This window comes from Chionomys nivalis, chromosome 2 (assembly GCF_950005125.1).
Source record: "Chionomys nivalis chromosome 2, mChiNiv1.1, whole genome shotgun sequence".
Classification (NCBI taxonomy): domain Eukaryota; kingdom Metazoa; phylum Chordata; class Mammalia; order Rodentia; family Cricetidae; genus Chionomys; species Chionomys nivalis.
The window spans coordinates 26,926,412-26,944,471 of record NC_080087.1 but is presented as its reverse complement, the minus strand read 5'-3'; the positions used below and the strand labels follow the sequence as shown (position 1 = coordinate 26,944,471).

The window sequence follows — 18,060 nt, the reverse complement described above, 5'->3', positions numbered from 1 at the left end:
GGCCCTAAAATTAAAGAGAGCAAACAGATCAAATATATATAAACTGTACAATTTGAGCACCAGGATATTTAATGTTAGAGCAAAAGTTTGTGTTCAAAGTGATAAGGAAGAGGCCTGATACAATATGGAATAGAGAGTGATGCTCACTGGGTAATACCCTACCCTGATAACCCTGCAACTTTTGAAAGGAAAAGGCCTGAGGGATTTCCTACTGCTAAGAAGCAAGAGAAAAAGAAATGTAATTCAACAATGGGGCCAACATCTATCCCAACTAGGCAGCCAACTTGGCAGCTTCATTCACATACTTCTGGCTTAAAAGTGTGGAAAGATACAGGAGTAAAACAGTGTGTGTATAGTTCCTCTTCATCTATCTGAAGCTGCTGAAACCAAACATGCTGCAGAGGAGTCCCTGCATTGAGGACCAAAGTAGGCATTGTATGAAAATGTAAAATGATGTCTGGATTTTGTTGACTTTCCCAGGACATTGGAGATGCCAGAGTCACGAAATATGTGCCAATGAGATCTGCACATGGGGAAGAGTGGAAACAGCCCAAAGAGAGAATTGTGTTACAGTCAGCAAACTTGGATGGAAGAGCCATCTAAGCTCTTTAACACTGAATATAGAACTAGCGTATTTGGAGTTCATCCTGTTGGATTTCAGTCTTACTCTGGTCCAATATTTCCTTACTATGTCCCCTTTCCTCCCTTTTGAAATGGTAATGTATATTTTGGAACATTCTATGTTGGAAGAATATAATACAGTTTTTGGGTTTGACTTTACACAGGCTTATAGTTAACAGATTTCTCTGAATCTCACAAGCAATTTGGGACCTCAGAACTATGTTGAGACTGTGAAAAACTATGGCGATTTTTGAAGTTCGATTAAGTGCATTTTGCATTACGATAAGGCTATAAGTGTATGGAAAAAAAGATATGTCATGCGGTGATTTAAATGAGAATTGCACCCATAAGCTCATATATTTGAATGCTTGATATCCAGTTGTTGGAACAGTTCAGGAAAGATAGGAGAAATGACCTTCCTACAAAGATGTGTATCACTAGGGTTGGACATTGAGGTTTCAAAAGCAATTCAATTTTCAGTTACTTCTATCTGCCTTGTTTTTATGTTAAAAGATGTAAGGTCTTACCTACTATTCCAGTGTGATTCCTGTCTGCCTGTTGCCATGTTCTCCACCATGATGGTCATGGTTGCTAACCCTATGGGAACATGAGCATCAAATTAAACACTTTCTTTTATAAATTACTTTTTATAACAGCAGTTGACAATGAAAACTAAGATAACTAAGACTTCCTTTTCTTCTTCCAAATGTGGTTAGATTTAAAAAAAGTACTGAAAGCACAGTCACAAGAAAGTAAAACTCCTATTTAAAGTAACAGTGAAAGAAAATCATAAAATTCTACGTAGTGTACCCATAGAGAATGCACTCTTTATGGAATATTTAGAATCTACTGTCATATGCTACATGTTTCTTGTTATAGGAATGGCTGGCTGTGTTCCAGTGTCTGGCCACCTGCATGGCTAGCTTATGCCCTGAAATAATTACACGGAAACTGTATTCTTTTAAACACTGCCTGGCCCTTTATCTGTAGCCTCTTATAGGCTAATTCTCATATCTTGATTAACCCATTTCTAATAATCTGTGTAGCACCACGAGATGGTGTCTTACCAGGAAGGATTCTAGCCTACATCCGTCTGGGGTTGGAGAATCATGGCGACTGCCTGACTCGGCTTCTTTCTCCCAGCATTCTGTTCTGTTTACTCCGCCTACCTAATTTTCTGTCCTATTAAAGGGCCAAGGCAGTCTCTTTATGTAACCAATGAAATTAACACAAAACAGAAGACTCCCCCATCATTTCTTTTTTTCTGTTTAAACAAAAAAAAAAGGCTTTTACTTTAACATGGTAAGATCACATATAACAAAACAGTTATCAAGCAAGAATTACAGTTACAATATTTATATCTATTTTATCCTTTATTATAACTAAGGAAAACTATAGCTATCCATTCTTCAACTCCATCAAAGACTCCAGAAGGATATAATATTATCTAAGTAAATAAGAAATAAGAAACTTCAAACTCTAGATATGACAGAGACATCTCACTGTCTGGACAGTTACCCAAAGTTCTTTTGTACCGTTGGGGCATCCATCTTCGGCCTACAGGCCCATAGTATCCAGCAGACATTTCCAAGAAGCAGGAAATTCCAAAGACAGTTTAGTCACTCTCAGCTGTGTCCTACAGAATGTCTCATAGACTCTTTCATAGGTCAGGAATCCCAAAGAATCATCTCACCTTTAGGCAAGTTCAGCAGTCCTCTTTCTGTGGGTTCTTTGTGTCCAATTTATGCAACAGTCCAGGCAAGAGCAGTTTCTTGCCCAAATGGCTAACCAACTCCATAAGGAGCCTCTTTGTCCTCTTGAAGTATATTGGTACTGCCAGGAGCAGACATGTCTCATTGTCATGAAAAGCCCTAAATTATTAAAACATTTAAATGCCATATTCTGTGGTCTTTGAAAAATATGAAGAATGCCTATCCAACTGAAATATATCTCTATATATCTAGAAAATCTAACTAACATGATTATAAGCTTGACTATTATTAATGATTATCCATTAATAACCTATATTTCCTAATTACACATTACATTTTAAATGAACTACACAATCATAATACCTTAATCACGATTAGAAATATGCATATACAAAAAAAGAAATATGCATATACATATAACAAAATTGACCTTAAAATCCATACCAATGCAAATTATTCATATCTATATTATATCCCCCTTTAAATTTAAAAGAACATTTGTAAACAATATTTGGGAATATGGGCGCCAAAATGTAATGGCGTAAATGAACGGCAGACAGAAATTATAATAAAATATCCAGCTTTAATAAGGAAAAAACTTACAGAACTGAAGTTCCAGCAGAGAACAGGAAAGCAAAAGGGAAAGAGGGGAGCACATCAGCAATATTTATTAATAAAAAATATCCTCAGGGGACCCCGCCCTATAAGCAAGGTGATTGGCTGGGGCTTCCCCTACAGGTTCTAATAACTTTCATAGCTCAAATTTACTTTTTTTTGCTTAACCTATATTTATCTTCTTTTTATCATTGTATTCCTAATACAAAAATATTATGACAAAGCTTTCTAATATGCTACCTTGCAAGCCTCTGGAAAAAAATTATGATGGCAATTTCTAGTCATTATGACTTATCAGTAATTCACATAGTGAATTCTAGATCACCTGGGCTACATATCTAGGTACTATCTCAAAATTAATAAATAAATAAAAAGAATATTCAAAGTAACAGAATTTGGCACTAGGGATCTACCTCAGTCCATAAAATAATTGTAATGCAAGCCTGCTGAACTGAGTCAAGATTTCCAAAGCTCACACAAAATGATCAATTAATATACACATGTCAGGATAATTTTGTCACATTAATTTAGCCATTTATCTTAGATAATACTATGTATTACAAATGCATGACAGTAATTCTGAAATTAGGAAGTATAGTACTTTCAACTTCACTTTTCCAAACTCACTTTAATTTGTGGACTACTTTACAAACACAGTTGGAATTAACAAGTCAATTTACACACACAAAACATACCCTCACCTTGTAATTACCACTGAATTAATCAATGAATTTGAGAAGTGATGCATTGGTAATACTAAACTTTTCCAATTCATATCCATGCTCTGACTTGGCAATTATTCATATTTAATTTAACTTGCTCAATAATATTTTCATTTTCTAAGTGAAAATCTTGTTCCTTAACATTTTATACTTTGAAGCTATAAATGTTTTCAGCCCATAGTATTTTCTAATTATTCATCTCTAGAATGAAGAATTACAACAATTTTTCATTTAGATTTGAATCCTATTACCATAATAACATCAATTTTAATGTATCATACATTTTAAATTCTTAATTTCTTCTGAATTTAATATGGCATTGCCTATAAAATATTTCTTTTTAAAGTGTGTGATTTTTTTTAAAAAAAGATTTATGTTCTTTCTGTCCAGTAGCTAAGATGTCTAGTCTTCAATTTTTTCTACATCTATATAAATCTCTTCTTTTATGAATACGGATAGAATATGGATTCTCTGTGTGTGCACCATTAACAATCACTTTTATTCTTATGCTCAAAAATGTCTTTTCCTGGTGCAGAAGCTATGCTTGCAGGACCTGCTTTAAAGCATATGCACTGAGACTTGTGTATTCCAGCTGAAGTTTCTGGGATGGGGCCTAAAGTAGGCTGACTGGTGTGAATGAAATACAATGGGTCCATTTGTGTTGAATAATATGATATTCATAAGTGTCTTTTGGTTACAACACATTTCTGCAAGCAGCTTCGGATTCTGTGGGGTTTTTACAAATGCCAAAATGTCTAATTACGGTGTTCCTGATTTCCGAATGCATAAACAAACTTGTATCCAGACGCAGCCACATTAAATGCTATTAACAAAATTCTTGCTAATCTAAAAGGATAGTGGCAAATGTGTTTCTGGAGGGAATGGCTGGTTTTTAATCTGTAGTGGAAATAAATCTCTCACTAAAATTCAAAGACACATTATCATGATGCTGTGTAGGGAGCAATGAAAGTAGATGAGTTAGCAATGAAATTTCATGCTTCAGGGCTTGAACTGCTTTTATATCAGTTATAATGACATATTTTGAAATAAACGAAGGAATTTTTCTTGCCTTAAAAAGTCTAAAGTTATCTATGTAGATCATGGTCCAATCTGGAGTTTCAAACAGAAGCATAGCTGTTCACAATGAGAATTTCACAAATTTCTGTCTTTTGGTTTTACTAAAAGGATATAGAAAATTATGTTATAACATATTTCGTCACAAAAGGAGTCTATGAAATTTTTCAAGGGGCATTTGTCCTCATCACTAGGGGAATTACACTTTCCTATAATGTAACCAAAAGAAACATGTTATTTCCTGTCATTCTGACATGCACACTTATACCAACATAAACAACTACCACACACACACACATACATACATACACACACACACACACACACAAACTGAATAATTGCCTCTTCTGAGAAAATCAATGAGAACTTCAAAAAGTAATATATTGTCTTCTATTTAGCTTTACAACTGGGTTCAAATACGTGAATTTTGATAGATTTTCTGTTTTACTGTTGTGAAACATTTTACGAGATGACTTTGGATCTAATTTGACATTTACATATTATATAAACTCAATTTGTACTGTTTACATACAATTTCAAATTCCAATGTTATCAAATACCAACATTGTATTCATAAGACTATATGACAATAGTATCTCCACTAAGCAGTACAAACTAACAAATAAAAAGGCCAGTGCCATGAATGAATTTTGGCCAGTGAGGTCTTAGGGACCCTCAGACTCTACAGGTTTTTGCCATTGCTCTTGGTGACCTTCCCGAACTTGATAAGACCCTATTCCTAAAGATACCTCATGCTTGAATCATAGGACACAGAGAAATCAAGGTGATATGGACCTGAAAGCCTCACTCTATGGTCTGGTTGCCATAGTGATGAAAGGTGCCGTGCATGCTGGGATATCTTTGGTTGTGATTATTATTTTCTCCAAGTCTTAATCCATGACATTCCCCATTCATCGGTTGGCATTCACACACTGAGGAATGCCTCAGCCCTTACAATCTGTTGATCAGTTTGATAAAAGAAATTTGACCTGAGGGGAAAAACATCTGAAAGTATAAACCCTTACTGAGAGAATATAACCTATTAAAAGAAATATAGACAACAGCCAAATTTGATGGTTTCATTTCATAAGACCCATTTTCAGCCAGAATCAATTGTTCAGCATGAATTTACAAGCACGTTTTAAACATCTATATATGTCAAGTACATTCCTACATTCTTGGCTTGCAGCAGTGTGTAAAATCACTAGAAAATCCTTGCTATTGTGGAACCCACACTCTAGCATAATCCCGATTTAAAGGAACTCCAAGCCACTAACAATATTTTTAATTAATGTTACAAAGCTTAAATAAAACATAAAGACAGTACATTGGGGAAGGGTGGCAGAACTATTTTTAAAGCCAAAGATGGTGGATGACTAAAAGGAAATAGTGTTTTCAGGACAAAGCAAGGAAGTAGCACATATTAATTCATGGCAGTTTAGTTAGCAAACAGAAAAGCTGAACAACTCCAAGATAGATAAAATTCCTGAATGGAGATTCAGGTTGGGTTGGGCACCTAGTTCCATTAGGAGCTATTGAAAGTTAATAGTTGCTAAGAGAGGTGTATTCAGATTTCTGTAAAAGTGGTAGACCATGCTCCATTGGAAGGTCATATATTCAAAAGTATATGAGCAATATTAAGTACACTTGATGGGTTTTGCTTGTGTTTTTGTTTTAAATGATACATTGTTGTGTACGTTAGGAAGGGGATAGTAATTGAAGAAGAATGTGGATAGAGAGTTAATAAGACCAAAAACCATTGCATGAGATTCTCAAAACACTACTATAAAAATAAGAAAAATACATTTCTCAAAAGACATTAAACCACTAGCCTCTCCTTCTCTCTGTCTCTGTCTGTCTGTCTGTCTCTCTCTGTCTCTCTCTCTCTTTTCTCTCTGTGTCTGTGCAGGCATGTATGTATAAGAGGGATATGTTGATATTGTGTAATAAATGAATATGAGTTTTCATTTTATGACTCTAAGTTTAATGAGTGTTCAACTTAATTTGTGTAGTCATAGTAAAGGAATCTTGGTCAATTTAGTTTGTACTATTAGGGATGACATAGAAACTTCCATGTCAAAGAGCTAGTGGAATAATAATTAGTGAGATGTTTACTCAAGATCTTGTTACTGTTGCTTGTCAGTATACTGAAATTGTTCTCTCTGGTTTGGCATGTGCTTTCTCAAAACAGAACATGATCTGTAAGGATAATTCAGAACTAAGGTAAGATTTCCAATATTTTGTCATTGAATTTAATTAAAAACTATTAATTTGGGGATGTAGCTCAGTTGACAAAGTACTTTTATGAATTGAGTGAAGACAGCATATCTGTATATATGTGTCTACACAGAGGCTCCAGAGAAGGATGCTGGGAGCACTCCTTTATTACTTTCAATTGCCTCTCTGGAAACAGGGTCTCTTGGTGACCCTGGTTCTCTCTGTCTCCTATCAGGCTGGCTGGCTAGAGAGATCCTATGAAATTGCTTTCTCTGCTGCTTACTCCCCTTGCACTTAGGTTACAGGTTCTAAAGCAATCTGTTGTGGATCTGAAATTGAGATATTATGATTATCCAGCAAGTATTTTCATCTATGAGATATCTCTTCAACTCCAGTTCTCAAATCCTGACATTTTGACACAATTGTTTACCCCATTTAAAGACAATGAAAAATCATTTTATTATGTATATTTCCTTTATTTATTCTCAAATTATACCATTGCTGAATCCTGTTTAGAGGGATAATATATGCAAATATATATATGAACACAATTTAATGAAAAGTAGGCAAGTCACATTTATTCTTTTAGAAAACCCATTTAAACTTAAATTACTGGTGAATCTCTACATGATTAATATACCCATAACAGAATGCTGAATGAAAATGAGTGAAAAAAATAGAAGGGGGCAATAACATAATTGAAGTATACTTCCCTTCCAGCTATCAGGAAGTTTCTCATCATGTTCTGGGTATGTCAGGAATAAATGCTAAAATCACGTCAAGAGCCATGTGGGTGGGTGTTTTCAAAGAGCACCACATTAGGTACAACATGGCATCTCAGTGTAATGGTTATAAAAGCATGACAATATTTTCAAAGCAATGATTTGTATTTCCAGAACACTTTTACGCAATGACACATTTAAGTATGCTTTAATCTCTGAGCACATTGTGTTTTGATTTTTCAGATAACTAACCATTTTCAACTTGTCTAGGTTTTACCAGTGTACCAAAAAAGTTAAGAAAATATTTGAAAGATTCAGTTATAACATGGATTCATTGTAAATTTTCCTTATAACTGCATTTTAAATAAGTTACTCATGCACATGCCATTTTCAGAAACAAAAATGTATCTGTTCTTCTCCCAGAAGGCACCGAGCCATCCATCAATTGACGAACTCACCACAAAAAAAAAAAAAAAAAAATGTCCCACCAAATATATACTACTAGTTTGTTTACATCAGTTATTTTGATTGGTTCCAAGGAAGGTTAGAGCCTGGTTTTCTTTCTTACTAAGTATTGAGAGTTATTGCAGTACACCAAATAATGCAGTCTTGTAAATATAAAAACAGCTTCCCATTGGCTTTTTGGTAAACGCTCTCCACACTGTATGCTTCTGAAGCACTCTCTGATTCTCCTTTCATAGTTTAAAAAAGGTCCTAGCTCAGTCTAGATACACAGATGAGGGGCTTGGACTTGCCAAAACTTGATATGCCCTGCTTTGTTGACTCCCCATGGTAGGCCCTACCCTCTCTGAGGAGTGTATGGGTGGGTAGCTGAGGAAGGAAGGAAAATGGCACTGAAATTGTTATGTAAAGTCAATAGAAAATTAAAATAAAAAATAAAGAAAAAACAAGGAAAATTTTATTTCGACATTTATTCTAATTATCGGCTTATGGTAGTAGCCTACAGAAGTATTTACCTGCAGTCCAATTAGCAAAATAAATAGTTAAACATGCAAAATAATTCACTATGGAAATATTTCTAGTTAGGGAAAGTATAAATCTTCAGGAATTGGCGACGTTGATGGAATGCTTTCCATAGACTCTTCTAATAGATTATGTTACAGACCAAAGGGATGAAAAAATGCCAGATGTGTATAAGAGAACACCCATGTTTAGAAATGACACCCTGATCACAGATATATAGAGCATGAAAATAGACAATGCAATAATGTAAAACTTGAAACTTTGCATTAATTAATCACTTGGAAAAGCTACACTGGTTAAAAGCTTCATCAGTTTGTTGTTTTATTATTGCACTGTACAGCAATATTGACAGGACAGACTGACTGATAAGATTCACTTATACTAAGTGTACAGTTTGACTACGTTTTCTAGGGGTTGGAAAGATGCCTCATGGATTAAAGGTTTTTAATAGTTTTTTTCCAGAGGTCCAGCATCCATGTAGGGCGACTAACAACCACCTATAAATCCAATTCTCAGCAATCTGACACCCTTTTCTGGCACTTGCAGGCACCAGGCATGTACAGGACACACATAACATGTAGGCAAAGCATTCACACACAGAAAATAAAGATGAATAGGTTTTTTTCTGCTCTTCTCTACAAAATTAAATCTTCTAATGAGCTTAATAAATTATACAGTCACCACCTCTGTCCAAACATTTAGGATATCATCTCTCTCTTTCTAATCTAGACAAACATTCATTTTTTTGTTTGTTTTGTTTTGCTTTGTTTATTTTTGTATTGTATTGTTTTTGTTTTGCTTTTTGCAGAAACACACATTTGTTCATTTGTTCTCAAAGGAATCCCCTAAAAACACAAAACTGGAAGACATAATGCTTATGCAAAGGACCCATAACACTGAAAACAAAAAAATGCCCTGTCAAAATATTATGGGACAAAGAAATTCCAATGATGGCATTAAATTTGTTTCTTGTTGACCATCTGTGTTGACATGGGCCTCTACTCAAGAGTGGCTTATAACCCCAGTGAGACTCTGTGGACGGAAACTTATCTTTTTATTTACAAGTTGTTATCAATTGGACATAGCTTCTGGGTTACAGATGGTATCCTGTGTCCTTTTTTCTCAAAACAGGTACTCTGTCTGGCAGAGACTCAAGCACACCCTATAAATGCTGCTACAGTCTCTGTGATTTCTTATGTGTGTCAACACTGCTGTGTTTAGACAGACTTGTTTTCCTGCTCTTCTCAATCCCCTCTGGCTGTAACAATCTTCCTGCCTCCTCTGCCTCAGTGTTCCCTGATCTCTGAGGAGAGGAATTTGATAGACATCCCACTTAAGATTGAATGTTGAACTCTCTCTCTCTCTCTCTCTCTCTCTCTCTCTCTCTCTCTCTCTCTCTCTCTCTCTTCCTCCCCACAATGTCCAGCTATGGGCCTTTGTTCCCATCTACTGAAGAGGAAGCTTCTCTGATGATGACTGGGCAAGACTCGGATCTATAACAGAACATTGTTAAGAGACATCCAATTGCTACATTCCTTTAGCAGAACAGTAGTATTTGATTTTATTCCAGATCCCTATTTGGTCTCTAGTTATTGTCCACCCAAGCAGTGTTAAGGACAGGTTCCATCCCATGGACTGGGTTTTAAATCCAACCACATATTGATTGGTTAATCCCACAACGTTTGCGTCACTCTTGGATCGGTGCATCTTGCAGGTATGTTATCCTTGTAGACTTTGTAGACTGGAGACTTTGTAGCTAGGTTGTTGTTTACCTTTTTCTGTATTACACTTCACACATCAGTGTCTCAGACTATATTGGTTATCAGTTGCTGAGTTTTATTCAGTTTAATAACTTTAGAGGAGAGACACCTGATGAGTTCCTTAATTAGGCATTAATAAATTCCTGTTCTAAAATAAGTATTTAAGCAAAGCTTTATTCAAATGAACTATTTGCAAAAAAAAAAAAAAAAAAAAAACAACCCTGTTTGAAAGTAATGACATAAAACAAAGCAAATCTTCTGAACTACTCTGTAATTTTCATCTGAGAAAGAAAACAACTTTTTTTGTCTTTTAGTTTAGGTTTTCTCCAGCAAGCAATAATCCTTTTCAGCTAATGTCTCCTTTCAGGGTTAAATCCAAAATACTGCATTGTGTTCAGCGTTCACGCATCTTTACTCTTCTGTGACAGGACATACTTTAGTCTTGCTTTTGTGTCCTATTTTCCAAGTGATGTGTTTACATCTAAAGTAATTATGAACATAGATCAAAATGTGCCAGCTGGCTTGCTGTTTTCTGTTCTGTGAATTTGTCTCAATTTTATTTTCCTAACTCCTGTTTTTATTGAGAATTTTATGATTACATTGTGTCTTCCTTATTTAGCTGTCATTTATACTTTCTGTATTAATGTTTATCCAAAATATAATATTCTTTTAAAATCAGTTTAATTATCTTGGGGAAATATAACATAGAAGTTTTGTGGTCAGCACTTCCTACCCCATCCCTCCCTTCATTATCTCCTCCATTCCTTCATGACCACTTCTTCGTAACTTTTACACTCTCAAATGCACACATACAAATTTAGTGTTGCTCATATTTGTATGTGTTTCAGACTGACTGCATGGAATTGGATAGCCTATGAGGATCTTATCAATGGAGAGGACAGATTCTCTCAATAACCATTAATTATTTGTAGTCTAACCCTGGGTGAGGCACATTTGCACTAGCATGTCAATTGGTTTGTCGTTACACAGATCTACTTTATATTCTTTTGTCCATATGAAATTTTATGATTTAAAAAATACAACTTAACGTTTCAGAACACGGGTGAATGATTTCCCAACTGAGTTAACAGGGCTGACTTTTTGAACTTATATTTTTGAATCACCCTATAATTACACTGAGCATATGGATACAAGATTCAGTCTCTTGGACTTGAAAAAGAATATCAACAAAGTAATTTACTACTAATGTCTGCAGATGGAAGACAAGCAAAAGAAAAGAGATTTATGCAGATGAGAGAATAGAAGCATTCCTCAAATATGTTAACAGTAAAGTATCTTTTGTAAAATAGTTAAAAATAAGACCAATACATAGGTGCAATGAGTTTACATCTGTAAGTAAAATGTTTGTTGTAAAATAATAAAGTCTTTATTCTGTAACAATTATCATGACCATATGGGAGTAGAGGACAGAAACAATTCAGCCTGCCTGGAGATCAGATTTCAGTTTGATGTTTATCTTTCAGAGCGTCATTTTAATCTCCAGAGAATGCTGAAGGCTGCACGTGAGGACATGTTTGTTGTACTGATCATGTTTCATCAAAATCGGAGCATCAAATTTTGAAAATCCCAGTTGTCAATAGCATGTTCCTTCAATCAGTAATTTTAAACTGTGATGTCTTATTTATGAAAATCTTAAGTAATTAGATGAAAGGCAATGAATAATAAAAGCAGAAAGCTTTCTTTGCCTTTTAAGAAGAGGGTTGCTAATCCTAAAACTACTGACATGGTTCCTCAAGAAGAGGCTTTAAATTCACACTTTTACCTTTTTCACAAACACAAACACATACCATTTAAAGGGTAATAAGTTGTGGAATGACTGTTGTCAATTAAAAGACTTTGTAATTTTAGTTACATGTAATTTTCACTAATGTGCTTACTCAGCAATGAGAAATTCTGGTTCCAGACAGAAATTGCAAATACAGGCAAAAAAGTACAAAAATTGTCTACACACTCCTCATTTATTTTGAAGATTTGAATGAAGTATGCTGATTCACTTTCAAATTTTTTTATTAATCTAATTTTAGAAAGTATTAACATTGAGATGATTTTTAATGGTAAGTTGAGACACAGCAATAAGGAAAAGACTGAATTGCTATGTCCTTCATTTAGCACTTGACATTGACTCCTTGATTAAGCCTATAAGGGCTAATAAAATACCTCCTAGTACTTGAAACTTGATTGAATTCTTTGCCATAAAAGAATAATACCTCTCTCCATAGCTTTGAAGCACAGCTGTCTATGTGCTCATTCTCTATCTGTGAGTCTTCAGTGTAAGGTTCAATCTTTAATGAATATGAAATAACTGAATAAAAAGTACTTGGCATATTTAAATATTTTGAAGAGTCAAATGATATAAATCAAATTTCTTATAGGAGACACAGGAATAAATAGACTTTAGATATCTAAAATGACAATTGTTTCAGGAGCATTACAAATTATTCACAGTAATATGATCTCAATAAATCATGGGTTTATATGGCCAACACTGTGCTTTGAATATAACACAATAAATTCTTGCTAAATTTCATATTAAGGCACATAGAATATTTAAGACTTAATTAATTATTCAAATATTGTGTTTATCTCTGTATAATATGCAATAGAGCAACATAGATATAGAAAGAGTTTTTATAAAAACATCAAATTTTCTTCATATATGTGTATATAAATATTTCATCTAAAATAATTTCTTCTTAGGATCTCCACATATCTATTTTATGTTTACTCTAACTATTTATAGTATAATAAGTTAAATGTTATTTATGAACTACTTAGGCTTTAAAAGAGAAAATATGTAATTTATGTCATTTATAACTAATGTAATTCAGCATCAAATTACTCCAGGGCTAGTTTAATGACTTTATATATGTCAAAATTGTATGTAGGAATATGTAAAGTATTCATCACATAAAATTCTGATCACAATAAGAAATAAATGGAATATTTCTATTATAGCATGAAAATTCCCATTGTGACTTCTCAAGAAATTAGATTAAATGTTCTATGATCTTTTGAGGTTAAGGTCATCATTCCTCATGAAAAAGAGTGCAAATTCTAAAGGTGTCTTTTAAAAATTCTTCCTTAAGTGTACTCTAAGCATTTATCTTTTACTGTCCTTAAATGTCTTCTGTGAGTCAGAGTATGTTGGTACAGGTGACACAGAGGGATAAGTAAGTCACACCTGGGCTTTGCCCTTCACTCCAGATAGACACATGTGTCTTTCTGGGGATTTTTCCTGCCCACCATGAAGTGTTATGTCACGAACTCGTGAACAAGACTCTGATAGTGGTGATGAATGTTGCCACTGTCTACTTAATATTTTCTTGCCAGGAGACACCAGTGGTCACATGGAAGACCTTTGAAAAACTATGCTGAATATGTTTTCAAACAAAGAAATAGCCTGTTCCATCACGGAAACCTCAGTTCTACAAAAAGAACTAGAATTAAATCTCACAGTTTTATATCTGCCATGTTGGTGTGTATTGATCAGCACACACATTATGTGCTAGTTCTATGTAGAGAATCAACACGTGTATTGAATATATATTGCTTTGCCCACAGACATTTCCATCTTATGCACCCCTCACCTCTGTTTACGAATATATAACAAAGGAATAAAAAGAATTCAAGTGAGTCTCATAGAACAAAAATTGTTTCTTGATCTTTGAGACTCACTTCTTTCTTGGCATTCAATTTAATTAGAATGAGTTGTAGAGACATAATGAACTTTATTTTTAAATTTTATCTTCTAACCAGCTTTATTGTCATTTCTGACTAGATAGCAAAGGAAATCTATCATTTATTTTAAAAACAAAACTAAGTAGTCCTAGTTGACTTTAGCTGTCAAATTTACACAGTCTAGAGTCATCTAAAGAACTCTCAGTTGACGGATCCCTAGACCTCTTTTGTCTGTGGCCAAATGTGTTGAATGATTGATGTGGGAGGGCCTATCCCATTGTGATTGGCAACATCCCCTTTCAGGTAGGACTAGTCTGTAGAAGTAAACTAACTTGATGGAGGAGGGTCATCTGTCTATTGGTTAATAAAGAAAACTGCTTGGCCTGATAGGTTAGAACATAGGTGGGTGGAGTAGACAGAACAGAATGCTGGGAAGAAGGGAAGTTAGACAGTCACTGTAGCTCTCCTCTCCGAGATGGATGCATGTTAAGATCCTTCCTGGTAAGGCACCACCTCATGGTGCTACACAGATTATTAGAAATGGGTTAATCAAGATATGAGAGTTAGCCAGTAAGAGGCTGAAACTAATGGGCCAAGCAGTGTTTAAAAGAATACAGTTTCCGTGTAATTATTTCGGGGCATAAGCTATCCAGGCAGCCAGGAGCCTGGGGGGGGGGGGGCAGGAACGCAGCCCACAGCTCCTATTATACTAACTGACCATAAACCAGTGAGCACAAGAGTAAGCAGCATTCCTTCATGGTCTCCACTTGAATTACTGTTTGAGATCTTGTTCTTTGTCCCTCAATAATACCTTTTGGCCTGGAAATATGAATGAAAAAACTCGTTCTTACCCCAACTTGATTTTAGTCAGATGGCTTTTCAAACCAACTGGAAAGCATACTAGAATACAAGGCCATTCACTTCCTTTAAAAATTTCAATTTTACTGTTATTTAAGATAAAAAACTAACACTCTTTTGTAGACAGTATGTGATCAGACAAAACAAAGTTGACCAATTCTTTGAAAGAAAACAAGTAAGCTACTTTGAGCTAACTAACTGACTCTACCATCTGTATCATCTTAAACATCTAACTGGTATTTCTATAAAGATAGAATAGTTAAAAATGAAAAAGATAACATGGGTAAGGATCAATTATGGTGCTTATAAAACACTATTAAAGATGATAGCCTATGAATCCAATTTATACTTTCTCTCTGTATTAAAAACTTGAAATATACAGTTGTTACCCAGTATGTCCTTCAGAATCTTTCTATATGTGAAAGTACAGCCAGAATCACTTGATAAAATGAAATTCAGGGTTAGTCATGAACAAAGTACAACTAGAAACAACAATGGAAGGCATGTGACACATACATTAAAAATGGAGGCGGTAAGAAACAAGGAATCCATATAATAACTATCAAAGAAACCTGAGAACAAGCTGCCAGAGGGCCAGCAAAGACTACCTGTACCTTACTCTCTTACAAAATCACTCATTCTTGTATATCATACTTTCAAGAATAATCCATGCATTTCTAGCTCTATATTACAGACTTGGTTAAAATATGCTTGTAATTTCAAAAGCAATGAATGCATTATGCACTTCACAATGACCAAAGTGTTTATGGCCTTAAATTCTATTTGATATTTCTTTGTAAAACAAACAAATGAAAAAGTGGACATGATATGTTTCTCAAAGAAATAATGGTTTAATGGTTTCTAATAAAACATTAGAATTAAGGTTGTCTCTGTATACTCCATCGGTTATACTCCATTTTTTTTCATCAACTTCTGATTAACTGGCAATGATATTTCAGGTTAAGACTATATCTGATCTCTGAGGTATGAATTTCAGAGATCAGTCCAGTGTTTTTGTAAATTATAATTTGTTGAGTGCCTTCTGCTTCTAATGTCTTCAACAGTACAGGACCTGTCTCATATCTATCTACTGTCTATCAGCAAATCAAGCTGTTAGGATAATTAGAAAGGGGCGGCTACAGAATACTTGTTATACTTTTAAAACAGGAGTTCAAGATGTTTTCTTAGATTTTTTATCACTTGTTTTTTAGTCTAGTCTCTGTCAGTCTTCGTTCATTTTTTTTTCTTTTTCTTTTCTTTTTTTTTTACACTATTGAGAGATGTGGAAGACATCATTTACAGTATACAGAATTCATTCATATGTCATGCTTGCATGTGGATTTAATGTGATTGTGATTCTGGATGCAAACACGAACACAGAATAGCACAGCGATTCTGCCATTGTGTCATATGTGGCTACAGATGGAAAGTAGTCTGAACGAACATGAGGTAATGACAAAAAGGCGGAAGAAATTTGGGGGTAACCCAGACATTATCAACTGGGCAATGGTAGAGACCTGTGCAAGACACTCAGCTCCTAGTTTATCTGAAAACCTAGAAATGATTTGGAGGAATCTTAGCCTGCCTGAAACACCTCTTTGTGCTTAGCTGGTCTTCTCTCTCAGAATCACAATAGTTTATACATTATTATTATTATTATCATCATCATCATCATCATCATACTGACATCTGTCCCTCCTCTCTCTGAGTTTGGCATTACCTATGGCATGATCTGTAATTTAAAGAAACAACATTGAATTCAGTTAGATACTCTCAAACTCTAGAGAATTTAAAATCAGGAAATGTTTCTACTTAGAGTATGTCTAAATTAAATCTTATTTGCTCCTATTTGCTTGAGAAAAAAACAAAACAAACAAGTAAACAAATACAAACAAGCAACAACAACAACAAAAATCTTGGACATATAATGCCTGGTAACAGGTCTATTTTTCTTGTGATTGTCCTCATTTCCTACTATCCTTCATGTAAGTGACTTCAGTGGCCCTTGATGCTTTTGGAGAGGGAGGCCTCTCATGTTGGCCTGCTGCATTTTTAACACTAGAGCTGGATCCCTGTGTCAAGGCATTTCTGCCCTTCTCAGAGCCTCCAAGACTGCAGAACAGAAGGTTTCAACTTTCCCCTTCAGTGCCACTTCCTCCTCCTTGGCTCACTCAGCAGGAAAGGGAAGTCTGTGTGGGTGTGTGGAGCTTTCCCTCAGATTAACGTGTTTCTGGATGCTGCCAAAATTAGGAAAAATAAAAAAAAAACACAAATAAATAAAAAACAGCATCAAGGATAAAATACGTTTATTGCATGGATAAAGGGAATTAATTTTCAAAAGCAACCAGCAAGCCCACCCCTTGCTTCGGAAGTCACCTCTTTCTTACATAAAACATTCATCACCTTACCTCTGAAAATGATTTCTGAAGATGACCCGGATATGAAAATTAGGAAACAGCCAGAAAGCATTTCATTGCCTGTGTGGTGCCAGCTGGCCCCTCTGCGTCTTTTCATTTATCCTGGCAGTGGTTTGTCTCTTTGCCTTTAAAAGTTAAGTCCACCTTCATCGCACATTGTAGAAAGAAGTGAAATTAAACTGCAGTGTGTTCCAGAGGAGAAAATCTACTTTATTCCTCTCTCAGCCCTACTTTAACTTACACTGACCTAATTACAGCCCACACCAGGCGAAGCCGAGTTGGCGGAAGGAGCGCTTCTGCCACCTAGTGGTTACTGCTCTGAACTATCCACTGAGACCTCTTTTTTTTTTTTCTGTATTTTTGAAATGTCTGGAACAGAAGTAGAAATGACCTTCTCTAGTATCTGCATGAATACTAAAGATCAGCATCCCGCATGGCTCTGCTCCCTTTGATGGTCCAAAGTCTAATATTCATTTGAAGAACTCAATCCAAAGAAAATTGAATAAATGGCTCCTAGGATGAACGATTGCTTCAGAAGCGTTTTATTAAGACTTCATTATGTGACATTTCATGAAGATGAATTTGAAAATCATGACGCAAATATTAATACTACTTAAAGCAGCATTTGATATACTATATGTGGAATTGAATACTTAAAG

General features: G+C 35.0%; 1 long non-coding RNA gene across 1 annotated transcript in view; it reads right to left on the bottom strand.

The window, feature by feature from the left end:
* Positions 1–17,618, bottom strand: part of LOC130869853 (uncharacterized) — a 57,685-nt gene extending 40,067 nt beyond the window's left edge. The window contains exons 1-2 of the long non-coding RNA XR_009056688.1: positions 17,393–17,618; positions 1,149–1,218 (exon numbers count right to left, since the gene is read on the bottom strand). This is a non-coding gene — a long non-coding RNA (uncharacterized LOC130869853). The remainder of the gene's footprint in view (positions 1–1,148; positions 1,219–17,392) is intronic.
* Positions 17,619–18,060: the final 442 nt, after the last annotated feature.